General features: G+C 46.1%; 2 long non-coding RNA genes across 4 annotated transcripts; both read left to right on the top strand.

Annotated features, from left to right (window-relative positions):
* The first annotated feature begins 886 nt into the window (after window positions 1-886).
* On the top strand, window positions 887-5,917 carry LOC121834383. Its single transcript, XR_006077160.1, has 3 exons — window positions 887-938; window positions 3,858-3,989; window positions 5,860-5,917. It is a non-coding gene; the product is annotated as an uncharacterized LOC121834383 (long non-coding RNA).
* An 8,176-nt stretch (window positions 5,918-14,093) lies between these two features.
* LOC121834382 lies at window positions 14,094-26,982 on the top strand. 3 transcript variants are annotated; one of them, XR_006077158.1, is made up of 4 exons: window positions 14,094-14,148; window positions 16,099-16,251; window positions 19,756-19,898; window positions 26,494-26,982. It is a non-coding gene; the product is annotated as an uncharacterized LOC121834382 (long non-coding RNA). The 3 variants fall into 3 exon arrangements; XR_006077159.1 differs by having other exon boundaries at window positions 16,099-16,292; window positions 19,762-19,898; XR_006077157.1 differs by having other exon boundaries at window positions 16,099-16,292.
* Window positions 26,983-27,580: the final 598 nt, after the last annotated feature.

Here is a 27,580-nt window from a genome sequence, read left to right as displayed (position 1 = left end):
TAGTCTGAAGAAATAGGTTTCACTCAAAGTTTTTTTACCATATCCAAGCACTTAGCAAGTCATCAGGGAAGTGTCGCAATCGGAAATTTAGAAGATCTGACTATGAGCCGCTTGCCGCTGATTTGTTCGTCATAAAGTGCGTCCAAACAAATCCACAAATCGTTTGAGCAACCTCAAAATTCTTCAGGCACTCTCTGCGTTTGATATCACCACACATCGCGACACCAGCTTTGCGCGGGCACTTCCAAGATGAATTGCCGTTGAAATTAGGAGGGAAGCGATTTCAACACGTTATACTATCTGCAAAAAAACAGTTCCTTAACCGAAGCAAGGTACCGAAGCAAGGAAGCAGACGACGGATGTCACCGGTCAGCCGCAGTCTCCATTTGGGAATTGGGATGAGTAGCGGCGCAGAGCCCAGCAGTGCCAGCCAGTCCTTCCCTTCGAACAAGCGTCAACCACAAGGGATGACGGGTAGTCATGATGGGCGAGGAAGTAGACGGCAAAGGGGCTGGCGATAATGGAGGTTGGGTTGCGGGGGCTACGGAGCTAACATCATGACCCCCTGCTACAATTCTATCATACTTGGTAGTAGGCTTCTCTTCCGAAATTTGAATACGACGCAAGTTCAACTTTGAGGGCGTGTGGCGGGTCGCTACAAAACACACTCGACGCCCTCGCCGACCAAAAAAGGCCAGGCTGTGCTAGTGAGCCCCATCTATGGAAAGCGGCTAGCTTTGATGTCATGATGCTTTTGGAGAGAAGTAGTTGTAGTTGTAATTAAATTAAATTTGAGGCACTTTACCCACATATGCAGGATATGTGTGGGTCTCCATCGACAGGACAAGTTGCCTGCTTCATGAAGACCTTCCATGATGATGTGCGACATGGGCAATTGCCGTACGTGAGATCATCGATGCCTCCATCTCCCTGCAAAGGTAACCGATAGACTACAGCAGGTATTGCCTAGTATACAATGCCAGGAGTTAATTTAGAAGGGAAGGCCGTTCCCAACCTCCTTGAGAACCTGCATGGCGATGCCTTAGTAGAGGGGTGGCCAAGCTGCGGCTCGCCGCTCCCTCCCTTATCCCTCCTCTCTCTCCCTCCCCCCCATCTCTCCCGGAGCACTTCCCCAAAGAGAGAAATGAAACACGTTTTAAATGTGCTACCGCTGCCTTACGCACAATTGGACTGCTTTTGACTCATATTAGATAGACCGAAATTAGTTTGAGTTTCCTGCTGCGGCCCCCCCCCCCTCCCTCCCTCCCTCCCTCTGCGGCTCTTGAAAATTTTGTGATTTTGTTTGCAGCTCTTGGGCCGCGTCAGCCTGGCCAACCCTGCCCAAGTATATAATACACTGGAGTGGCTATAGTTAGGGTTCCATGTTTTCAGAATATGTTTTTAGTGAAATTCCGAAGGTGTTTTCTCTTTTTGCACAAGTAGAGGGTAATATTTTTGTAGCGTGCGAAAGAGTTCACATTAAGCGCTGTGCTGCATCCATGCTATTTAGGAGCACGGTGATAGTGTGACGCTCTTCTTGATGAGAGCAATGGACGCGAGAAAATAATTTCCGGTGCAGCCCAGAGTACTCACTCAGCAAAGATATACACAGATGCTAGCCTCGCACATAGAACAGTGTAGTCCACCCACTGCACCGATTCAATCGAAACATACAGGGAGGCCATTTTGCTTCCCAATGGATTGCAGCTGACAGATTGCGCAATCTTTTCTTGATGGGATACATCCGAGCGATGCGATGTTGCGTTGCACTTTCTCACTGTTAGTGATGCCAGTGACGGTTCCTATGGTAAGCGTTGCGGGACCCTTGTTTTATTTATTATACGGTGTGTTATATATCTAGGGTTGAGAGCATGCAACGACCGATCCAGTTGTTGTAGATCAACATGGATTACCCAGTCGGTCACGGAAGCACGTCGAATGAGAAGAACACGAGAATAAAAGCAAAGATAGGGTTCACTTAATGAAAGAAGATCAATGATATGTCTCCCCTATAGGGGGATCGAGCCCACAGCCTTTTGATTAGGAGCCCGATGTTCTACCCTTGCACCACTGAATGGCACAACGAACGGCGTTTCATCTGGGTTCTTTTAAGTCACGCAGCTATTGCGGAACATTCATGTGACTCACGTGGCGCTTGCACTCGCCAGTCATGCCCGGCTGCCGACGTGCTGTAGTGGCAGGCTTCCTGCCATGCTTTGTAGCGTCTTAGCATGGACTAGCCGGAGTGGCTACAAGTGCGGGCAAGTGCCCTGCGTTTAATTGCGGTTTGGTTGTACGAGAGCTCGAGGGACACCAGTGAAAGCAACTCGCTTGTAATTGTACCATTACCAGCTAGTTCATGCTAGGGTAAGACAAAAGGATAATGTTGTCGCACCTTCCCTTCCATTTGGCAGCGGAAAAAAATTTAATGTACCTTGATCCAATGGGTAAATTCGGATGACACATTGTGTGCAGGTGTGTGTCGCGGGAGTGATTAAAAGCTCATGAACCCAGTTACAAGCTTCGCAAGTCTTACTATACGCTGTGTCATCAGAGTTTTCTCGTAGGATCAAGGTGCATTTATTTCTTTGTTGTGTCTAGTGCTTAACAGTGTCGCGCAGTCTATGTACAGCATCCTGCGAGCTTTGATTGGACCTGCGTGGCCGTACTGCCTAGGCGCCAGGCTGTCCTTTCCAGCATGTCATGGGCGTACTTGTTTACACTTCGCGTTGAGCAACTGTGTGTGTGAACAGTGTTAGTGACAGCCAGGCTAGCACTTGACGCTTTGTTCTTAAAAATGAAAGGCTCCCATCAAAACGTTAAACGCAAGACACATGTGCATCGAAACAATGTGAGCCAGCGTGCAAACAGTCGGAAAGATGGCTGCTCCGGCGTGCTGCACACAGCAGTTTGCGACACATGCTTTGGATCTTGCATACGTCGGGTCGTTCGGGTGGCTCCGCCCAGTTCAGGCAGATACGAGGAAAACAAATTTTTTTACGTTTAAGCTCTTGTTGGAATACTAAGCTTTTGTAGCGTTCTCCGAAAGACGTCAAATGCCTTGTGCTCAAATGCCGGAACCATGCATTGTGTCTAGCTTTTATAGATAATTATTTTGCTCTCAAGAGTCGTTACTTGTGGCTCCTTTGGGCGAAAACTGCGCTGCGGTTCAATGAGACGAGGGTTGCTTAGAGTCGTTGTAGATTTGTTTGTAATTTCCAAGTGCTTTTTGAGCAAAGATCTAGCTTCGAACACGAACAAAGCCTTCAGTGACAAACTGGATGAAGCTCGGGAGTGCGTTGTTTATTTGGTGAACAAACCCTTTATTCCGTAATGGGAGCAACCAAAGCTAAGAAAGCCGTGAATGAGCCGGTACAATTTTTTTTCAATCAGCATTTGACAGTTCTTAAGGTATCCATGTAATCGCAACATGGCTGAAATGATGGTATCCAAACATCGTAAATTAATCACGTTCGAGCACCGCGTACAAACCACCGATTGCACCACTGGTGGGCTCCCTCGACCTTGCTGTTCACAGGAGGAGAAATGGGAGGAAAGTGTCTCGGGGTTTTTTTCTCCCATTTCTGACCATTTGAAGCATGCAATCGTAGATTTATCTCGCCTTTCTTAGTATTTTCTGCCACAGCCACAGACGTGGCGAAATATGTTTGTTTGACGTAAATCTGTATGAGTGACTTTATACGTGGAACCGAAATATGCCGACGCCTTCAGGCTAAACTGTGCTTCTAATGTAGAAAGAAGTGCGCAATGAGATTAGCTACTCATGCAGTGTGCTGGTACGGAGATTGCAGCTATGGATACTGTTTCACAGAAAAATATGTTTTGTTTTGCTGCAGTTTGTGTCATCAGACATTGCAGCGCATCATACCTACGACAGACGATGGTGCCTGCCGTGTGTTGAGACCTTTCAAGGTGACCTGGGCAGTTACCGTACTTGTGAGCATGGGTGCTTCCACAACCTTGCCAAGGTAACCTCTAGACTTGGGCAAGTATCGCCTCATATGCAATGCCAAAACTTCCCTTTGCGAGGAAGGTCATAACCAAGCTGCACCAGAGCCTGCCTGGCTACCCCTAGCGTGACATATAGCAGCATCACTATAAGCGGCATTCCGTGTTTCCAGAATTAATCCTTTGTCGGTCATAATGTAGGAAACCCGAGACTGATAAAAGCAGGGAAACAATGTCGGAGAAGAAAGACAGGGGAAAAGAATGTAATCCTTTGTGGCATTGGAGGGTGTTTTCTGGAGTTTACCTTTGTGGAAAATTTGATGTTTCTGAGAGCTTGTTTTGATTAAATTCTCAGTTTTTCAGAATAATTTAGATATTAAATTTGCTTGCTCAGTTTCCCGATTCTCAGAAAGTCAAAAGAAACAGAAAAAATAACCAGACACAAGTGTATTAATTAATTTATAGTCTCAATGATTGCGGAAGGAGTTGCCTGTGCCTAGACGAGGTTTCTTGAGCTGAATATGGCGGTGTGACTCTAGATCCTCTACAACTCGCAGTGCACCCCAGTTAATACCAACTCTCCCACGACAAAACTTGCAAACCAGGGTTACTTATCCTACCTAGTTTGGCGCAGTATGGCCGTCGGAGCTCTTGCGCCATAAAACCCGTAAACAACAACAACAACTGGGTTACTTTTCCAGGTGTCGGTACATTAAGCTATCAGTCTCCTCGATTCGGTCACTGAAAAACTTTGTTTTACCCACCTTTTTAAAGGCTCCCTGACATACTTGCTACTCACAGCCGTAGGTGCACGGGAACGTGCCGCGCTGTATGGCTGTGCGGGGTGAAGTGTGAAATCTAGTTCCGCCGCCTTCGCTCGTCCCATAAAATCTCCCGGCTAATGGCTTCCTTCATGATAGAAACTGTACCCCTCTTCACGTTACGAAGCCCAAATGGTTTGTTCGAAACTCTTGTTTGTTTGGAGCATGGCTAGCACAACCACATCAGAGAACAGAATGGAACATATTTCTTTCGTGCTGCTGAGCTATTGTTGGGGTTCTGCAGGCTTTATTTGTTGCCATCGAAATTCTTCTAATAAGTTGGAAACAAGTTCTACTGCCAAAACCCAACCCCTCCCCACCCCGACGTCACAAATACTGATGTCACATAGACAAGGGGAACACGACTACAACATAAACAGAATCACTTCTGGAAACTAAGGCATACATTGCCAAGATTGCAGATGTCAAGCAGAACTAAAATCATTGCCCCGTAATGAGTAAAAATAATATTCAACTAATTAGGGAAGTTATTGAAGCTGAAAAGATTTCGAGGTTAGAAGAAAACTGTCACTAAACCTTGTCCAGATTTATTACAAAAAATAATTAAATTATCTTGCATCCACATGAAACCAAAAATAACAAAAAAAAATCTTATTGTTTAAAAAGACAGGCGCAGGCAGAGAAGAAATAATACAAGTCTGAGTTGCAAGTCAGAGCTTCATGAATGTCTTTTCCTTTTGTGTGTGCCTGTGCTTGGTTGCGAATTTTTCGCGCTGTGGAAAAGTATGCAACACCAGCTTGCCCGAGCCTCCATATTTTTAATACTGCCAGTAGAAACTTTCACTTTGAAAATATGATGAGGACCGAATTTGAAAATTCAATGTCGCCAAACAATTTTTTGCGGACGTAAGGTTTTGGTTACGAGGTCAGTCATAGCTACTGGTGTGTTTAGCCAATTTTGAGTCAAATTTATGACCTTGAAAAAGATTACAGGTATACTGTTACATTCTCCTTAGTCTCCTGAAGATGTAAATCACTGGATTGAGCCCTTACCATATTGTTTTGTCTCATAACTGATGCAGGTATCTTCTTTTTTCCTTCTACTCAGTTCGACGTAGGAGCAGCCAAGGCGTCCTGTCGCTTTCACCTCAGCAGTGGCCAGCACTGGAAGAAGCAACCTTTGGACTGCTGTAATCCATTCTTTGGGCAAGTGAATAAATTTACAGTTGAAAACGAGCGTGTTGGTTAATAGATACAAAACTTGAAAGTATAAAACAGAAAGGACGAGGACGGGAAGAGGACATCTTTCATTTAGCAACAACATGGACTGGGAGATGCGTCTACCACCGACTCAGAGAACATAACTTGGAAGCATCAAAGGCTTCAACTGAGTCGTATCACCCCATTGTCGTTCACAGCCGCACATGCGATGACTGTACACCTCATTTTTCTAATACTAATATACTGGGCGGGCACGATAACAGATTTGGAAGAGAAATCATCGAGTCATTTGCCATGGGGACTGTTAACAAGAACATTTCTGCACCGTCATTATCATTGACAAAGACAGAGGTCGAATTCTTAACACCAGAGATGACTAGGATATTGACACCTCGTCGTGACGCTACAGCTTTTTAAACTTTTATATTTATAGTACAATTCCCTTTTTGGACTGCAAACAAGAATAATTCCGCATTATCACTGACAATGACCAAGGTTAATTCTAAGTAATCGAAAATAACTAGATTACTGATGCGCTTTTCAAGCTTTTCTTTTAGTGTATTCCCCTTCCTTTATAACTAGTATCTCCTTTCCCTCTTTGAGAACGTTGAGACCCTTGGGGGGCGGTTTTATCGTTGTGCCATTCTATGTTGTTGCTAAATGAAAGATGTCCTGTTCCCGTTCTCGTCCTTTCTGTTTTATACTTTCAAGTTTTGTATGTGAATAAATTTCTTTGAAGCAGAGACCTGGTGTTTGCACAGCAACTCCACAGAACAAACAACACAAACACAAATGTTTCTGTGCCCAAAGCCTCCCAAGCAGCACACTTGCTTGGGCTAGCTGGGGCCAGGATTGGGCCTTGGCCGTAGTAGACTGGACCAGGACCGCCCAGGAAATTTAGTGAACTGCCAGCCTGGCGTCTCACCGTATTTCCCGGGCACCGGTATGCCACGGAACTGCCAGGGAAGGGATTTCCTTGGCGTTCCTTGTCATTTCTTGGTCCGAGCGGACCAGGGTAGACAGGCGGCCGCCTACATTGGCGCTTCAGTGTGTTCATTGGCCCCAGGATTTTACGGGACTGCCAGGGAAGTGATTTCCTTGGCGTTCCTTGTATTTTATTGGTCCGAGCCGACCAGGGTAGACAGGCGGCCGCCAACATTGAAGTCTTAGTGGCGCTTCAGCGTGTTCATTGGCCCCGGGATTCTACGTAACTACCAGGGAGGTGATTTCCTTGGCGTTCCTTGTATTGTCCTGGTCCGAGCCGACCAGGGAAGACAGGCGGCTACCAACGTTTAAGGATTTCGTGGCGCTTCACTGTATTCACTGGCCCCAGGATTATACGGAACCGCCGGGGAGTGGCTTCGGGTGCAGTCAAGGGGGGTGCGGGGGGGGGGGGGGGGGGGGGGGGAGGGCGAGGCGGACCGCCCCGGGTGCAGCGCTCCGGGGCGTGTCGCTACGGGCCGGTGGGGGTGGGCGGCGGGGGGGGGGGGGGGGGGGGGGGCGCAGTGGGCGACGGGCGGAGGGGCGAGGGGGGGATGGAGCAACACCTCCTAGAAGACAAGGCCATAGTGCTCTTCTCGTGACGTCGCAAAGGAAGGCCATCGGGGGCGCGCGTCGAAGCGAATGCAACGCGCGTAGATCGACCGTCGTAACGCGTTTTTAGTCACATACGCGTGTCATATTAGCTAAAATGAAAGCTGCACATAGCAACGGGTCTAGAAAACATTTTATTACACGAGCAAAATATTACACCGCTAAATAATCGGTACGAAATGGCACGAGGTATGCGTACAAGACGTCTATCGAAAAATGTGATTGTATTAAGTCGAAAACATTGAGTCATGCAATTATTGTTGTAGGAATGCATATTTTATACAGAAATACTTTGACAAAATGGCGAGACACGCAGTGATTTTGAAACAGCAAAACAGAACAGTTAAAAATCAGGTAGACATAGTCAACGCGGACAAGGCAAGACAAGCGTTTCTCACGATCATGTAAGCGACGTTATCGCGTGCAGTCACTGAATTCTTGCATCATACCCCGGCCACATGGCAAAATTAATGTAATTTCGATCGAATGACATTGTGGGGTCGACAAATCCGCTTGCGGCGCTCGTATAATCACTCAAGACCGCGAGCTGATTAAATCCCATATCACTGAATGAAAATATATTAACGTTTCCCTGTGGCAGGGGTACTAAACTTACTACGTAGTCTACTAATTTACTTCTCCCTATGGGCTCGAGCTGCCTTAGAACAAAACATAACTTATTTTGTATATAATAATACTATCACCTTAATACAGTTAAGATTCTAATATAAACGCGGAAAAGGCAATAAAATAACTTTAGTATAAATAAACACAGAACCACAAACAACTCAGTTTCAATAATAGAGAGTTTTAGTAGATCGTTCCCACGACTCCGATAACGATATCCCGATACTTCGCCGCCGCCTCCCTTGTGCATGCATAGTATCGTTATCGGGGCTATCGGAGGTATCGGAACGATCTACTAAAACTCCCTAATCACACAAACTTGATTTTCATCTTCCAGTGAAAACTAGATTAGCGCGCATATTTACAAATGTCGACGCAACTGCATACGAATAATGACAAGGAACAAAATTGCAATTTATCATGCGATTAAAAAAAAAACGATTGCAGCATCTTACTTGCGTCCTACATGAACAAGAAAGCCCGTAAATAAGTTGTTTCTCACCTGTCGATCGTATCCATACGTCCCACAATATTCGTGACGAACACATTTGAACACGAACTCCAAGAAGCCTCTCTTTGTCGAGAGAGAGGTCTATCGATTAGTCGACCAGAGCCTTCGTTGGCTAGTAATCACACGTCACTCAAACCGTAGCAGGACTTGTTTCACGAATGCACGTAAATGCCGTAGTATCAAGCGAACACAAAAAAAAAAAAAACTACCCGAGACTACGGTGATGACAAAAATACGACGGGAAACAAGTCTCAAAAGTACCACACACGAGAGCAGCGGCGACGAAAGGCTTAACGTTGTCGACCCATCTCTTCCTGGTGTGCGCTCCCTGCGACAACGACTGGATTTATTTTCGGTTTGCTTCCCTTCTGAGATGTCTCAGCGTTCCTTTTCAGACAGTCAGCAGCTCACACACAACGTAAATTTACCAGAATCGCAGCCATGTGGCATCAGCAGCATCGCAGCCGGTGCTTTCGAAAAGGGTGGGGTGCTGCGGAACTGCACGTAGTCCCGCGGTTACGGGAATACTCATAAATATAATTTTGGTACTCTCAACCTTGGTAGCGCGTTATATAATACGTTTATATTATATATATAATAAATTGTACAAGACTGCGCCTTTAAAACGTATATTAATGTCGGATAAACGCGAATGAACGAACACCACCGCGCCGCTTGTCAAGGGACATTGTTTTCACGTCGATAGCGTATTCTCACGTAGTTGCGCCAGTTGCGCCATGGACTTCCTTCCTCCGCCATTGTGACGTAACCTCTCAGAGCGCTCTGGCCTTCTTCTCTAGGAGGTGTTGGATGGAGGCGGGCGACGAGCAGGGGGGGGGGGGGGGGGGGAGGGGAGGGTGTCGCCGCGGGCCACCGTCTCGGGTGCCGCTCACTCTAGTGACGCCACTGTTTGGGTGTCGTTTATTTTTGCAAGATTCAGCGCGCTAAGCAACGACGGGCTTTTTGGCTGGAACTTGCTTTTCATCGCACCCTGAAGTGCTCGATACCGCCACTTTTACTTATATAACATCAACTTAAAATGTGTTCTTACGTTGCGCTTAAATTTGACTCTTGCGCTATTATCACATAGCCAGTGACATAGCTTCGTCCACGAGTATCTGCGCTTAGACCTTGGGCCAGGACCCGCTTCCTCCTTTTCTTTTCAAAAAATATCGCGTTTGTTGGCGTGACGCGATCGTCGGGCTTTATTGACACGGAACAAATTAACTAATCGCAACTCAGTCGGCGCTTCAAGAAAAATATTGTGAAAAACATGCTGCTTAACTAAATCTGCACACCTTGCCGCGGCGTTGAACAGGCGTGTTCAATTTTCCGTTCGCTCAGACCCCGCGTTCTTTACAGACTGAAAAGAATGACCGGGCGCTTGAGTCAAATTGATCGTCCCAAACTTTAAATGAACAACAAAAATCAGTTTCACATGATTCGTAATTTGCAGCCTGGTGGTGCGTTTTATTCGCGAGAGCGAACTTGCCTCAGAAGCTTCAAGCAAAAAATGCTTACTAAAACCGACATGTGCTAAGCCTTTAGTTTTTCAAATGAAACGCGGCACGCGAAACTTCGCCACGAGAAAGGCTTAGATGTTGGCTGGTATTTCTGAGTTCAAGAAGAGGCAAGACTGCTCTCGCTGCACCTACGTCAAAACTTCGCAGTATAAGAAACTGATTTTTAGTATTTATTTAAAGTGGGAACGACCCATCTGACTCACCTGACACCGCCGACACACGTGGAATGCGGTCCGCACAGACCGCACCACAAAGTTACTAAAGCCTTGGCCACGCGTGGCGTAAAGCAAAGGTATGTGCAGGTGGCGCTAGTGATCAAGTGCATAAAAAATAAGTTTATTCCACGGAAAATCGCATTTACGAATCAGCCATCGCATTAATGTCACTGATGCGTACAATGTAAGGAATCGGAACAAAGTAAGGGATACCGCGAATGTAATATTTATTTACATTTTTATTTTCATCTCAAAATTAATCAAGCCGGGTTTTAATCCGCGTTTGGATAGGTGCCACATGGACTCATGCTTATCAGAATTTGTAAATACGAAATAGGCTTAGCTTAAGCGGTCAAAACATAGATCTAACCTGCCCTCTATTACACAACAGAAAATATATGGCAATCATTTCATTGTTCTATGACTCTTTATTCTTTCTTTCATCATAAATGCGAGCGAAGGAGAGCTCTTGACGTGTCAACATCGACCTCACATTGCTTTCGCTCGCACTGAGTGTGAAACGAAGTGTAGGACATGTAGGGCACGTTTCGGCGGTGCACGAGGTTAGCGTAACTTCTGCAGGGCTCCAATTTTGTCAAAGCGGGGGTGAGCACGTGCAAATTAGAGGCAACACAAAGCCTCGTGGGCGCGCTCTTGTTCTTAGTTTACTGAATGCGCTGATCGCGTGCGCTGAAAACAGCCTGTAGCTATGGCTCCAGAGAAAAATTGGGATTTGTTTTATGTTTATACAGCCTAGAATTTGGTCTACCTCAATGGCCGACGAGTCTCCCAGCTGTAGATTAAACATTTAGACAATGCAGTACAACGGATAGCGCGGGGTCTTAACGTGCATCACGCAGTAATGATACACGACAGCGCGCCGGTAGGATGTTCATCCAGATCGAAACGGGCAGGGGTGCGGATAGACCGATTTCACCATCTAGTTTGAGTACGCCGCCGCTGCCGCCATGCATCGTGGGAGCGGTAGTCTTTCTGCACGCGCTACAATTCTGCTGGAGGTCTGCGCGAGCAGAGCACGAGGTGGCATGAGCTGTCTCGTGAACTGGTGTCTGCTTCTACCATTTACAGTAATTTAGGCGTCACGCATGCGTGGAACGCTTGGTGGGATCGGTCTATTGAACCCAGGATCCCTGGGTTCTGTAGCACGAGCTTTCGCTCCTCGTGCTCCGAGCTGGTGTGCTCTAGCCCACTCGGCCGCCGATCCCGCTCCGGAGGGAAACATATGTCTTCTGTTTCGACACGCACAGCACGTTCGCAACTGGATTACACCGCTGTATGAACTGCGAGCTGTAGCGATTTGAAAGGTCCACGAAAAAAGAAAAAAGCCATACTCGGTGACAGGTTAAAAGTAAACGTTGAGGAGGGGGTCGGCTCCTCTCGAGCGTTCGCTCTGCAAAAGTGGAAAGAGATGGGAGGAGCTGCTTCATCTCAAAACCACCGAAAGTCGTGCTCAGCAAATCCCACACGAAGCACAAAATGCACGCCTCTTTAGATTTGTGTGTATGTTTATGAGGCAAAAAACGCAGTGCCTCTTCTTCTCTTTTGCCCATTTAGCGACGCAGCCACGAATATTTTCCAAGGGGGAGGGAGGGGGGGGGGGGGGGCGACCCTGAAAGCTTCTCCCTCCTCCCCTCTATCTACATCACTGGTGTATTGTCGGCTGTACGTGATCTTGAATTTCTCAAAACAACCCGTTTTACTGAGCCGCAAAACACGACGTGTAATTCAGACCAAACCCCCCCCCCCCCCAAAAAAAAAAAAAAAAAAAAAAAACGCGTACATTTTTTTTAGCAAAAATAACAACTCAAAACAAACATCCAGTGAATGATTAAGCAATTACATGTCTTTACAAATGAGAAATCAAGTGTAATTAAGATAATGAACACCGTATAGGAAGCGAGCAAGCCGGCCGTGTCGCGGCGGTCGCCTATTGTTCGCCGCGACCTGGCGGTGGCCACCGCAGGAGCATCGGGCAGCAAGGGCGACGAACAGCACGGCGGACAGTGTCCCCGTCGTGATTACGACGGAATTTAAGGCAGTTACGAGTTCAGAAAGTTCCTTCGGAAGCCGGTGCCGCCGGCTCAGAATCATCGCGAAGTAATAGCAACGAACAGCACAGAGGACAGTGGGCGACTAAGAATCCGGAAGGCTTCTTGGGTAGCCGGTGCAGAATCATCGGGGGGAAGCAGTGGCGATTAGCAGCACAGCGGACAGTGTTCCCGGGGTGATTACGATCCAGAAAGCTTCTTCCGTGGTGCCAATATCACGAAGAGAACTGTTTCATGAATCTGGCCGCGTGTGCGACGTGAAGGAGGTCCGTTTCGACGGACAAGTGGATGTCACGGAGCGCCGTACTCTCCGAACAAAATTAAGCGCGCCCGCAAAAAGATTTCGTTGGCGTTGAGTGGACTTCGGAAATTATGTACGTTTATTTCTGAATCAGCTTGACAATAACTGGGCGATATTTTTTCGCGCCGTTCCGCGATTCTCTTTACTATCTTCCTGTAATCTGATGGTAACATCCAACGGTAGGCTTAGGAGGGCGACCGCATTCCGCTTCTCGATTCCGGTGAAGTATTTGCTGCATACTTTAGAGTTTGCCGTCGGTATCGATGCTGTTCCATCGTCGCTAGAAGAGAAAAAAGTTAATTGTATTATTCAGGGCCGTACCCAGAAAAACATTTCGGGGGGGGGGGGGGGGGGGGGGGTTTCGGGGACAACGGCGGCCATTTTGAAAGTGTCTATCGTCTTATTTTCGACTATGCATCATGTGCATCGGTGGCATATAATGGAGAGTTACAGCAAACCGGAGAACCGGTCCCGGTTTGGTACCCGGTAGCCGACCGGCGCCACTGCGCGTGCGCAGAGGTGGAGATTAAAATCGGCTGGCTGCGAGTGCACCGACCAGGGCCGTACCCAGAAAAAAATTTCGGGGGGGGGGGGGTCAGAACCCCCTATCCCCCCCCCCCCCTGGTTACGGCCCTGGTATTATTAGTCAGCAGCTTAAACAAAGCGCGAACTGGAAGGTAAGAAACACCACTAACCTGTATGGACGCACAAGTCGTACCCAGGTCGCGCAGTGCTCCGCCTCGTACGGCTTCGAAGGGACGATGTAGTACTTAGTGCCGTGCGCGATCTTGCCGACCACGCAGCAGTTGTTGGGGCTTTCTTGGTGCGGAATAGCCATCTCAGAAATCACAGCGCTAACCCACTACAACGCACAACCAACGCAGCGACTGGCAGAAGATGCCCGATGCAACTGACCCGTTTGCCGCTAGGGGCGCCCTGGTCGGGGCTTGAATTAGATCCGCACGGTTCCTATGTTTGATGGACGAGATGGACGTAAGTTGATGTAGATTTCAGTCAGCACACAAAGGTTATCAAGCAGCGTATAACAGGAGAAGAAGCTGGAAAATTATGTCTGCTCGCCTTCGATTCACTTCAAAGTTCGTACAGAGCACGATAACTGCGGTAATGTCCACAGCAGTGACACCGGCCCCAAAAATATGACCTGTGATAGAGTGGCGTCGAAACCGAAACTATTACGTCGTATTCAGTCTTTGGCTTCGTGCTAATCCAAAGCCACAAAGCAGCTTCCGGATCCTTGTTCGCGCCGGAGCCACCGGAGCCGCCGGAGCGGAGACAAAGGCCTGTTTCTCGGAGTGCGTCGGTCGGTCCGAGTTTAGGTAAGTTTTGCCGATTTCATATTCATAATGCATGCTAGAAGAATATCCGAGATATGCTAGATCATCTTCCGAACAACGTAGCTCACGTTGCCACCGTAATGCGGATAATGTTTCACTTTTTTCTGCGATTTGACTCGAAAAAAGTGAAATCGTCTTAGCACTGACCGGCGGCGGCGGCGCCGCTATCTTGAGAATCTTGTGAATGCTCTGCGACAACGGAGCACTGCAGAGACGCTGATTAGATCGTTTCTAAAGTACGCGTTGCTATCAGTGAACTGCTCTGTGTTGTCAAACGCTTGAATACGGACGTTGGAACGAACGCCATGGGTGTGTTCGGGATGACTCGGGTGGTTTTGACTTTGGCGTGTCGTCTTGTCTAGCGACAGCGTTGAGTTGTGCCCAGTATTTTGAAACTCCCGGCCTGCGCGCACTTGGTTTTCGCGCCGCGTCCAGCGGGATGGCGCGGTTCGAATGGCGCTGGCGTGTGGCGCTGGCTGCGCTGGCGTTTGGCGGGTAGATAGGACAGGCTCATAGCTGGGCGTCGTCGTTGTGCTCGTGTACGGCGTGTGCCTCACGCCGGCCTGCGGTGCGTGGCGTTGGGTTTGAGGCGCGCGGGCCTAGAGTTTCTTAAAAGTGTTGACAGAGCCCTGTTAATCTCATCGTTCTTGTTGTTTTCTTCCTTGTTGCTTGTTTGTTATTTTAATAATCTTGCTCTGGTTGATTGCCTAGCAGTCGATTGTGCGCACGGGCCCCTGTATATATGTCTAGCCTTGCGAGCCACCGAGAGTACTACTGTCGCTAATAAAGATTATTATTGCTTGCCTTAGCGGCGTTTTAATTTACCCCGGCTACATTCGTGACTTGTGGAACTCGTGGGTGCACAAGTAGTTTACATGGCTGAGGAAAGAGGTTGAATGATTTGATTAAAATGCTCTGGTCTGGTATAGAACGTTCAGTGGTACAAAAGTTGCAATAGAAACACACACATCTGGCAGGCGCTCTCACATTTACTGCAGAGACACATACAAATCAAGGAGATGCAACTTTGAATGTGATGTCTCCTTACTTACTAAGACATATAAATACCTGAGGCTCTGGTAAAGTTGAAGGGAGTCTCTTAAAGCATTTGTGGAAAGACCCAAAGCTGGATACAATTTTAGTCTAAAAGCTGGTCCACACTTGCACCCGACTAGGACTGACTCCGACAAAACCAGTCTTTAAGCCTCTTGTGACAGCTTATGACCACGCCGTCCAGCAGTAATGGCAGTCGTAAGCGGCTTAAAACCCTGTTTTGTTAAACTCGGTCGTAGTCAGTTGCAACAGTGTGAACCAGCTTTAATGCCTCTTAGGCGCATGCGCAAACAGTAGCTTCAGGATAAACTTGCGCATTGCACTGCCCCAAAGGATTTCGATCACATCCCGGGTGTTTATTTTTGATCTGTATCCCTGCACTGCAGAACACGTCAAGAGGCTTGTTGATTGCTGTGCATGTACCTATCAAGCGAGCTGTGCTATTTTTAAGTGGTGTTTAATTTGTTTTTAGCTTCCTGGGATTTCTTAAGGTACCAGTAGGTATCTAAGCTCTACATGCACATTGTTCTTAACAGGCACTTCACCAGAACTTTGTATTGGGAGGGGGGGGGGGGCCCAGCAAAATGGACGATTTTGGGGGGGGGAGGGGGGGGGTGGATAGGGTAGGTAATAAAGAAAAGGTGAGGTAGGCTCCTACCCCCCTCCGGCTGCATGCCTGGTTCTTAATACAATTACGTCATGAAGAAGCTCATTTTCCTTGTTTGGTTTAGTTTAATGGTGCTGTCATCAAAGTCTTTGAACTGTTGACAACAAGAGAAGCGTAATGTTGGCACTTGTTCTTTTGTTGATCTGTGAAGCAAGTTTTGGTTTCTTTTTTGTTCCAGAATGTCAGTCTGATTCTTATTCATGGCATTGCAGGAAGTCTGTATCATCAAGAAAAAACTGCAGGTGGCTGGAAGATGCCGATCAGCTGCCAGTCTGGATAGTAGCCATCAACTCAGCAAAGGCCTGCAGTCGAATCAGCCCCACCTGTTTCTCTGCTGCCATTCAAGACGGGATGCTTTGTGAAAGGTGAAACGGGGCCCATGCACCGCTTCCGCAGGGCCCTGCTGGTATTTATCTGACATTTTGTTTTCCTAAACAAATAACACCATTACAAACTGTAATATACCGAACAATTGCCCACTCTAAATTGGCGATGACCATGGAGAGCTAAGGGATAGGGTAGGTAATAAAGCAAAGGTGTACATGGTCGGGTGGTCCCTTGGTCTGACCACGGAATTACAAACAGCTGCCATTTGCAAAGCTAGTTGACTGTGCAAACACGTAAAAACAAACCGTCTGTTGTTTTTTTTTTCTTTTTTTGATTACAAATTAACACCCTAAAGAATGGTTGCTTACGCATTTGCTTGTTTTTGTTATAAAGCCTTAAATTTATTCTTCCGAGTTAGAACAAAAAAGCAACCCATCTTTTTTTGGGCACAACTTTCTTTGGCAATGAAGAGAAAGCTAGGGAGGGGGGAGGCAGGCAGTGCTAATGGCTCTGTGTTAGTGCACCAAATAGTTTTTTTTTTTTTTTTTTTTTTTGGTTTTGGTTTTAGTTAGAGTTTGGCGTGTCAACCACGCAGTTGCTTCAGTGCATGTTTTTGTACGAGGATTGCGGTTGAGGGACCTGAACCGCGGTCGCCGAGCATGCAGGCATATTCAGATCTATTTCTGAAGGCTAACCCGTTTTTAAACGTAAGCCAACACTTTGACTGAAACACTCGGACAGACTTGCAAGGTAGGTTTCACCGGGGTCAATCTACTAGAATTTGTCTCTCAGCTGACGAAGATAGGCAGTGTCGAATCAGGAAAAGCTGCGAACTTCATGATAGTAGATAAGCGCCGGAAAAATACCTAGACAAAAATTTGACGTGAACACTGGCGTACCGGCAACTAACATTTATTAAAAACAAAATTTTTTATATAGCTGTGAAAAACGTCAGTCATGACTACAACTGGTGCAACCCTCTATCAAATTCATTCTTTTGCCGATAAGGTTATGGATCTGTCACTTTTACACCTGGTGCATTTGGCTTTAATCTTAAACGCCTGGTGTAGCTCTCTAGATTCTTTATCGGGGTATCTGGCCAAAAATTTGGTGTCCTTAAACGACTGGGAGCAAAAGCAGCGTCTGCAGTGTGTGGCCAGATTTCGTGATGGAAGTCGCTTGTGTGGCCACCTCGTGTTCGTGGGCGCGATCATTAATACATAGGCCTGTCTGACCTGTGTACACAGAACCATATGACATTGGGATTTCGTACACAACTTTGGTCGTGCATTCTGTGAATTTTTCGCAGTGTTTAGTTTTGCATTTGTCTTTTCCAAGGGCCGCTGCTGCAGCGACCACACACATCAGCTGCTGCCCTTGTTTCCCATCATTTAATGACACCAAATTTTTGGCCAGATACTCAGATAAAATGTCTAGAAAGCTACACGAGGTGTTTGAGATTATAGCCGAAGGCACGAATTGTACAAGTGACACATTCATAACCTTATCAGCAAAAGAATATGAATTTCTTGATAGAGGTCTACATTGGTTGTAATCATGATTGACATTTTTCACAGCAATGTAACAGATTGATTTTTTCTTTCAATAATGTTAGTTGCGAGTGTGCCAGTGGCAACTTCTTGACCCTGTCTATTTTTTTGGCGCTAGTCAATGATCATGAACCACCTGACCCAAATCGCCACATGAACAAATTTCATGAGTGCTGCCGCGTTTTGAGGTCAGTTATCTGTAAACTCTTCTGGTGCTGAAAAACTATTGTGCGGGAGGAATATACAGAAATAGAAGCATGCACACTCCACGACGCAAAGTCGCATTCCATTTGGATCGCATTCAGTTATGGCTGGCCCTAGGGGGTCGCTGGCACACCACAGCTCAGAATATGTGTAGCGAGGATTGCGCTGCAGAACCCAGGGGTCCTGAGCTCGGTCCTCACCCCTGCTCACACACACCAGTGAGCTTGCTTGCCAACCGGCATACGGAAATAACTAGGAGTCCCGGTTCCCACTGTCCCATTTGTCATACACGTTGCACACCACTTGCTTGGTTTGTTTTAAGATTTCTTGGTTGCCAAACTTCGTAAAAATCTTACATGTCAAACAAAGAGGCGAGCTCACAGAGTGTACCTACAATACACCACACTGATGATGCCCAAAGATGCCATTTTAATTTTGCAGGGAGCTAGAAAACCTAGGGTGAATTTAAACCAAGAAAACACAAAATAGCTAAATAGGAAATGCTCAAGGTTTGGCACATCCTGGCTAATGTTATGCTAACATTCTAAAGTCAAAGCTAAACAGAACAATTTTACATATAGTATTTTAATTGGTTACGTTCCACCCAGCAAATTATTATGGTTGAACTATATTCAGCTATGCAGTGAAATGGTGTCCTTTGGCTCTCTAGCTTTAGCTCCATTGCCACAGAATGTTGTCCCGAAGTATATCACTTTCTAGCTCTTTTCGACTGCACCCCTCCTATTCCTCTCCTGCTTTGCTGTTCTACTCGTTCTATCCCCATTCTGTTTGCCAGTCGTGGAGATAAACGCCCATGGGGACAGGGCGCTTGATGTCTCTTTCATATATTTTTTTAACTTGCTTAAAATAGAGGAATAGGCTTTAATACGTCCTTAGATGAGGTGATATGTTTCAAAAGTAGGGGTTAGAGCGCTTACTCTGCCACGGGTGCATGCTGTCTGTTTTTTGGTAGTTTTATAGTGTTGTGTGTTACTAGAATAAGTTGGGCTTTAGTATAGTTACAGCATATGTGTACAGTAATTCACGCAGTTGTTAATGATCATTAGTACCTAACTCAACCCTGTGCAGGGTGTCTATGAGCTGAAAAATTGGTATTGTTGAGGAATTCGGCAATTGGAAAAGTCTCAAGATTTTCAGCCTAATCAGTATCGATCAGGGAAGTTCAGCCTTCCTTTCTCTGAATGTAAGCAAAAGATTCGTGTGGTGTGGCACATGCACCTTCCTCCTACTCAGCAACTCGGCCGGCCTGCCAACGTAAATCTTTGCTGGAAACTAGAGTCTTGGTAGAATCCAGAGATGCAACTTCATCTCGAGATGTATTTACAAGGAAAACTTCTATACTCTCAATGAACTGCTGCTGCTTATGGCAGATTTGTGGAATGGCTTCATAGTGCGAGAGCTTGTCTCTATAGCTACCCTAGTTGCTCCTGAATAAACTTCTAGGGGATCTTTTCCGGGCTGTGAACATCATGGCAGTTGAGGTAGTTTTTGCTGGAAAAGGGAGGGGGGGGAGAGAGGGTATCCCTCAGCTTGACAGTCCATGGAAGCTTTGTCAGCCAGGATTTTGAATGTTGCGAGGACAATGACGGCTGCATTAGCTCATATTTTTTTTGCCAGAAGTTGTACGACCAACTGCCAGGATTGCAACATCCAACAGCATGAAACAAACCAGTTGGAGGCGCATTCCAGGCACCATAACGTAGCCTCTGCTGCTGAGATGTTCTTATTGCAAGTATAATTTCCGATTCTGTTTCTTTTGTTTTTCAGTGGGAGCTCATGGAGGTGGCACGGTGCATGGAAGAACAGAGTGGCTGACAGTGAGCTGCCCAAGCAAGCTGCTGGCTCTTGTGACTGTCTCTGAAAGCCTCTGGATGTGCTAAATTGCAGACGTGCCTGGACATTTATAAATGGTAAACACAATCTAGACTACCTTTGAATTATGCCTTGGTCTAACGGATGCAGCTTGGATGTCGTGTTTGGCTGCTAGAATAGAACTGGATAGTGTTAAGTGGCACATGTCACCAAGTAAGCACACGCTGGGACGCTTATCCACAAACTCGGCTTCCCAGTCCACGAGCCACCAAAGAGATCCCGAGTCATCCATGATTTCATGTTTCATACGTATATGATGGTTTTACTACAACAGCTCATACTATTTGGCATTCTAAACTTTCCCATCACTAAGGATACATTTTTGTGGTGCCATCCGTGTTGGTTTTCAAAAGCTCTGGTATCTGGGCCTTGTTCTGTTAGCTTCCATGCGAACTGTGAATCGCTTGCCAGGGATGCTTTTGCCACTGCAGGCCAATTTCCTAGGCAAGGCATTTAACTATTTCTGGTTTCATACTTGGCTTCAATTGATTGTTGAGCCATTGACTTTCTCTTTCGACGCTGGCACTGCCAGCACAATAGTCCCATCACATACACATTCTTTTAGAAGATTCTTCACTTCAAGAGTAAAAGGAGTTTTTCACATTCCTTTAGAAGATTTGTCCCAATATAGGAATGTTGCTTGCTCCGACATCTCTAAACCACCTCTGTAGTGGTTTCTCGATGTCTTAATATGCCGTGCATCAGAATGTCTTTTGTCGCGCTTTTATGTCACACCGTTTCTTGAGTAGTTTACAAAGATCTTGTGGGCTCCAGTGACACAAACCTTTGTCTCCCTCTCCACATGCCTTATTATTTCAAGTTTTGTTGCAAATGTCAACTTTGCCCTCTAGACATTCACAGTCATAACAACTCTCACAGAATTCAGTGGTTTTTGTACTCTTTTTACTGGTTTTCGTTTTGAGCAAAATGTGCGAGTGCCGAAAGCACAAGCTCAGAGGAAGGGATCAAGAAGAAAGAAGGTGGAACCCGCACACGGTGTGGTTGTGGTGGAACGCGAAGCAAGGGCTTCGTGGGTTTGGGTGGTCGAACCTCGAGCAAGGCTTCGTCAAGACTGTTGGTGGGCCCCGAGCAAGTCTTAGACAATGTGCCTGTGCTTGTGAGTGAGCACTGTGTGGCGCTGCAAGCACCCAAGCCACCACCGACATCTTGGGACCATGATTGGACTCTCCTCCTCCTCCAAATGTATGGCACCTTTGATTTGGCTTCTGTTCCTTTTGTTATGCTTTCAAAGCTTTTGTGTTTTTCCTTCCGCGGTTATGAAGAGTGGAACGCTTGCAAGATATGTTCTGTTCCTTTATTTATTTCTTTTTTTTTACGACTGTGTGCACGTGCTGTGCACCTTTTCTTTACTTTTGAATTTCATTACTATTAAATAGTGTTCCGTAACGCCAGGCTCGACTCACTCTCAGTTCCTACCGCCTCTCAGGAAGTCCATCGCCTAGGTTTGGCCCTAGCACCTGGACAGCGGTCCAATTCAAATTACAAGTTTGTTTTTATGGGATCTTTTCCAATCGAACCTGTGACTAACTTGTGTCAGGTTCAAGTGCTGTAGTGGATGCCAGTTTGTCACAGGTTCGGTTGGAAAAGATGCCATAAACAAACCAACTTGTAATCTGAATTGGACCGCTGTCCAGGTGCTAGGGCCACACCTAGGTGATGGATTCCGTAGAGGCGGTAGGAATTGAGAGTGACTTGTACCTGGCATTTCGAAACACTATTTATTAGTAATGAAATTTAAAATTAAAGAAAAGGTGCACAGGACGCACAAACGGACGTAAAAAAATGAAAATAAAGGAAAAGAACATATCTTGGAAGCCTTTTGCTCTTCGTAGCAGCGGCAAGAAAATCACAAAAGCTTCGAAAGCGTAACAAAGAGGGAACAGAAGCCAAATCAAAGACGCCATACATTTCGTATGAGGAAAGTCGAATCATGGTCGCAAGATGTCGGTGGTGGTTCCAGTCCCTGGCGGCACCAGTCGGAGTCGAGAACTTGTGGTGGCTTGGGTGGTTATAGTGCCGAACAGCGCTCGCTCACAAGCACATGCACGTTGTCGAAGCTTGCTCAGGGCCCACCAACCATCTTGACAAAGCCTTGTTCGGGGTTCGACCTCCCACACCACTGAAGCCTTGCTTGTTGTTCCAACCACTGAAGCCTAGCTCTACGCAGCTTCCGCCTTCCTTCTTTTTTTCTTTTTCTTCTCTTCCGAGCTCGTGTTTTCGGCACTCGTGCATCTTACACAAAACGGAAGCTAACGATGAAAAAAAATCTTTCAATTCTGTGACAGCAACATGTAGGCCTATTTGTTGGTTGATTCTAATGTCAAATATCCATGATTGTCCACATTGGATATCATTTGCCTGCGGTGTGTTCTGCAGCCACAAACATCTGCCATGCCACCACTACGCATTAGTGTTCAGTGGAGAAGCCTGCTACGTGGCTTCAGAGCATGCAGTCATTAATTTCAACACTAGGGAATTTGACAGTGATGTCTCATGCAAATGGACACCTCCGTTCCTAACCAGAGGCGTCCATAATGTGAGCTGTGCATAATAACAGGACAAAATGCAGGTATTTACCCGGTTGGTCCCCGAAAACTGTTTTTATATAGCAGAGTATCCATATTATTGAGACATGACTGTTTACCCACCCTGCCCGGGTCCTACTAGAGCGACAAAGAAAAACACCTGACACTGATATGCCTCAAGACTGGATAATACGCCAAAAAACGCAGACGAAATGAAGGAAGATCTGGGCAGGAGACGTCTTAACTTTTAACTGAATAGTTTACTTTGGTAAAAAAAATATATCTACTGATAGTAAGTGACACATGCTGTCAGAACACTGTAAACCTGATTCGCATGGTGTGATTTTACTTGTGAGTTTGCTGTTGTGACGTCACTCACTCAGCGAAATATAGGCATGGGGGAAGCTGCAGTGCCTGATGTCACAGGTGTAAATTTGCAAGCGAAATTGCGCCATGTGAAGTGGGCTGATGCGACTACTGAACACACTCCCCCAGAAACGAGCGTCATTGGCTCTGCAGACCGTGGAATTCTTTGTCATGTGTTAGTAATGAGGGTGTGCTCACATGAGTTGTTATTCTAGGATTTCATCAAGAAGGCATTGTGAATTTTCCTGTTTGTTTTTGTCTTGTAGCAGCCCATGACACTAGTCTTTTTCTAAGTTGGACTTGCACTCACAATGGACGCAGTGAATTGCTAGGTGACCTGGATAAAATACCAGGGTAACAACTCTTGTCTGAGGTGCACCCTTAGTGTCATTGTCTGACAGAATTTCACTCTCTGTGGGACTAGTGGCACTGGTTTCTGAGGAAGTGCATTTCGACCTTACAGTGTTCTGCCAGCAGGTGTCAGTTTTTTATCTGTATAGATGCTTTTAGGGAGTCAGTTACTCGAGCTGCCACCAGTCGGCGTGCTTAACGGGCTGCCATAGCTGACCTTCATTTTGTCCCCGTTGCTTTGCATTGTGTGCTGCACCGGTCACCACCGGAGCTTTGTTTTTGTGTTCTTTTACGACCCACGTTGAAGCCGAGTGTTTTCATTAGGTCTTTGATATTTCATGCTTTCATTTATCCATTTGATACCTATGTTTCATTATAGATGTTGTATTTTCTTATTTATAGAATGGAATCTGACAGCGAATGGATCAAGATACAAGATCATGGCCTAGGCTTCAGAGAACATGTAAGTTCATCACATTCTTTTGTTTTTGTTGCTAATAAAGGGCAGTCAACACCATTGCGACATATGAAAATTTCAACTGACGCAGTGAGGCTATCTCCAGATGCCCGTCGTTGGTTTGGCACGCAAATCCCCCAAATTTTTGGCAGTGAGGCTATCGCAGTCATGCTTCTTGGTGCATGTGCGCGCTTTTAGACATCGTTTCCATAGATAAAAGCCGAACCGCATCTAAGCGCTTTAGCGAGCGACGAGACGAGCGACAACGACGAGTCAGCAACGAAAGTTTCACACTGCCACCCGTCGCGGCGCTCGGCTTTTGGATTTCTAGAAAACCGCATGCAAGTGGTTTAGAGAGCAAGGAGCCAAGCGACTCGCTTCGCTTTCGCTCAATCAGTCGCGCGACGAGGCAAACCGCACGCAAGCGACCAAGACGATGAGCGACGTTTTCTAGAAATCCAAAAACCGAGCGATGCAACGGGCGACAGTAAGAAATCTTCGTCGCTGACTCATCATTGTCGCCGTTGCTCGTCTCGCCGCTCGCTTGAGCACTTACATGCAGTTCGGCTTTTACTTACGGAAACAATGTCTAAAGTTCGCACATGCAGCAAGAAGCACGACTGCGATAGCCTTACAGCGTCAGTTGAAATTTTTATGTGTCGCAATGGTATTGACTGCCCTTATTAGCGATAAAAACAAAATGTGATGAACTTAATGGTTTCTGAAGCCTAGGCCATAATCTTTTATCGTCGATCCATTCGCTGTCCGATTCCATTCTATAAATAAGAGAATACAAGAGCAATGTTCAAATGTAGATATCAAATGATTAAATGAAAGCCCGAAATATCAAAAGGACCTAAAGCAAACACACAATTTCAATGCAGAACGTAAAAGAACTCGAGAACAAAGCTCCGGTGGTGGCCGGTGCCGCACACAACGCGGAGCAACTGCGAGAAACTGAAGGTCGGCTATGGCGGCAGGATCACGTGACGTCAAGGTGGCAGCGGTGCACCCATGAAATGTTGCCTGAAAGGGTCTATATGTATTTCTGTTTTTTTATATGAACCATTCAGTTGAAGGTTATGCCGTGTCCTGTCCAGATCTTCCTTTGTTGTGTCTGTGTTTTTTTGGCGTATTATTCAGTGATGAATAGCCAACTTGCCATCTTAAGCCCCAAGACCATGCAGCATGCATACAAAGATATCTTTTGGCATTCTTGCAATAACTTGTGCTTACTTCATGAGCCTCGAAAAATGGGAAGCCTGCCAAAGGTATCTTCGTGTGCATGCTGAATGTATTTAAGTCGTGTTGGGGTCGGTTGTTCCTCTTGGTTGCTTTAGTAGGACTTTCATCCCATTTTACATTGTAAGTTTATAATACATTTTCACAAGAATTCTTGCTCACATTCATTGTATTTATTGATTCAATATAATCAAATCAGACTGAATGTTTTTCTGATCTGATTTTCTTTTGTGTTGTTTTAATTACTAGGGAATTTGGTTTTTTGTGGGTTTATAGCTTCAGGGCTGTCAGTGGAAGTTGAGACCACTTTATATTGCTATTTTAGAGGTAGCAAGGTGTAAAGTTGGGCAAGTTGGTTGATGGCCATATTGAATGGGTTAAAACAGTGCAAAAAAGATGGACCAGTAAAAGGAAAGACACAGCGCTGTGTTTGTGATTAAACATGAGGAAGATGCATAGAAAGGGGGGACGGACAACAAAGTTGTCCGTCCGTCCGTCCCCCTCCTTTTTATGTATCTTCCTCATGTGTAGTTACTCTTACCAACACGCTTGTTTTGTACGTAACTGTGTCTGTGTGTTTCCTTTTACTGGTCCTTCGTCTTTTTAGAGGTAGGTAACATAAATACCAAAAAGTACTTCTACGCATTTAAAGAAAAGCAGATAGAAAACATTGTCTTTACAGTGAAGTTGTACTTATGGCTTGGTTTTACTATCAAGAGAAACAAGAAAATTCCCTTGCGGCAATTCAGTCTGCTTTCAAACGATCTGAGCAACCTTCCACAGTACTGTATGTTATATGTGGTGTTCACATTGAGGTGCTTTAACTGGCTTTTATTTTGCATTTACTGACAGTAGTATTCTACAAATGGAGGGAAATCATGCTTGTCACTGTCAAATTCTGTAGTTCCTGCGTTCTGTATTCTCCTGCAGTATGAAAGACCCAGTGGGAGCGCCTGGCCGAGGCAGTGACTGGTGGGGGCACTGTGTGTGCTCTGGGAGATCCCAATCTACCCAAGGGGGAACTCACGTAGTGCTCAGCTAAAGCGCAATTCACACTTATCAGTTTTCGGGTTGACGGTGGAGAGCAGTTAATTCACATTATGTCACAGCAACTAATTCTGAAATGGCTGTCCGAGAGAAACTGGCCCGAGTCAAGGCAATTATTTTCACTTTTAAATAGCATGGTCCATGCCATCCTTCTGATTAATGATTCCGCTCTTCAAGACATTTTATTTTTCAAATATGAGACTCAGGTGTAACGTTAATATTTGTGCCTGTTTTCAAATTTTACACCAGAAACAACTGATAACGAAAACAATAATGAGCATGCTTACTTCGAGCCTCCATGATCACATCTCTGGGCGCAATGCCGATAAAGCAAACTTTTAGTCTGAACCTAAACCAAAAACGGTTAACAAGTTCAGGACCAGTTCAGCCCCGAGTGAGCGTCCTTTCCTCGAGGCAGAACAGAATCTCGTGGAGCGCACATATAGTGCCCACGGCCATCACGGCCACGCGCTTTTAGTACGTCTTTTATATTGAAGGAGACTGAACATACCACCAAGACCTTTTGGGTGGCCTTTCTGCTGTGTTATAATTTAATTAGGAGCATGGTTCATGTAAAACATATTTACTAAACATGCATCACTGGTTATCTTATTCCTTCTCCAGGTGCTGCTATCCAGCTCTACGTCACAGCCATGAAGTGGCCATGGGGTGAACCATGGACAACTGCTGTCTTAAGTACTCGAATCGGCAGAGCCACCTACTAGCTGTGAAGCCCAGTTGCCAGGCAGCAGATACTCGACCAGCAACCAGCCTTTGTCACTCTAGTGGGACACGAGAGCGACAAACAGAAACAAACGACAGCTACAAGCCTCCAACCCATTCAGCATGCCCGTGATGGTACCTTTGGCAGGCGTTTATTCGTTCGGTGCTCGTGAAATAAGCATGAGTGATTCTAAGCCTGTCAAAGATACCCTCGCGTGCATGATGCTTGTTTTTAAGCATAGCCTCCTTTATTCCACAAAGCCTCAAATCGCGAAAGACTCAGGTTTGAGACTTGTCGTCATTTGTTTCTGTTTGTCGCTGTAGTGGGACTCGGGGCATAAGCTAGCACCATGTACTGAACATGAAATAAAAAACCACTGTATCAAACTTGACTTGATTTTGCAGCTTCATTTGCATGCCAACTGCACAATAAATACAGCAGCTCGCACATGTTTTCAACTTTCATTTTATTGTTTAAGTATTCTGAGAAAATTACTGGAGCAGCTCCATTAATCGTGGGTCACTAAATCCGGAACAAGGTAGCAACCAGTTTTTTTCTGCACACAGCACCAAAAATTGGAGATGTCTGACTATATCTTATGCCACAAAAACATCCTTTGAATGACAACATAGACTTCCTTGGGAGAAGTCTGTAAATTCCCCGTATAGCCAAGATTGAATGACCAGAGAACTCCCACCCTGGCCCACACTGCATTTACACCGTTTTGCCAAGCTTGACTGACCACTGAACTGCCAGTGTGGCCCAGGATGCATTTAGACCGTTTTGCCAAGCTTGGCTGACCACTGAACTGCCAGCCTGGCCCAGGCTTGTTTTACACCGTTTAGCCAAGCTTGGCTGTACAAGGAACCCCCACTGAACTGCCGGGCCGGCTAGCCAGGCTGGGGCTAGCTTGCCCCTTGGAGCAAAACGGTGCTTGGGCCAGGGAAACTTTCCCCGGCTGCCCAAGCAGGCTCAAGCTTGAGCCGG

Source organism: Ixodes scapularis, unplaced genomic scaffold (assembly GCF_016920785.2).
Source record: "Ixodes scapularis isolate PalLabHiFi unplaced genomic scaffold, ASM1692078v2 ptg001092l_1__unscaffolded, whole genome shotgun sequence".
Classification (NCBI taxonomy): domain Eukaryota; kingdom Metazoa; phylum Arthropoda; class Arachnida; order Ixodida; family Ixodidae; genus Ixodes; species Ixodes scapularis.
This window is presented reverse-complemented; position numbering and strand designations above follow the sequence as displayed.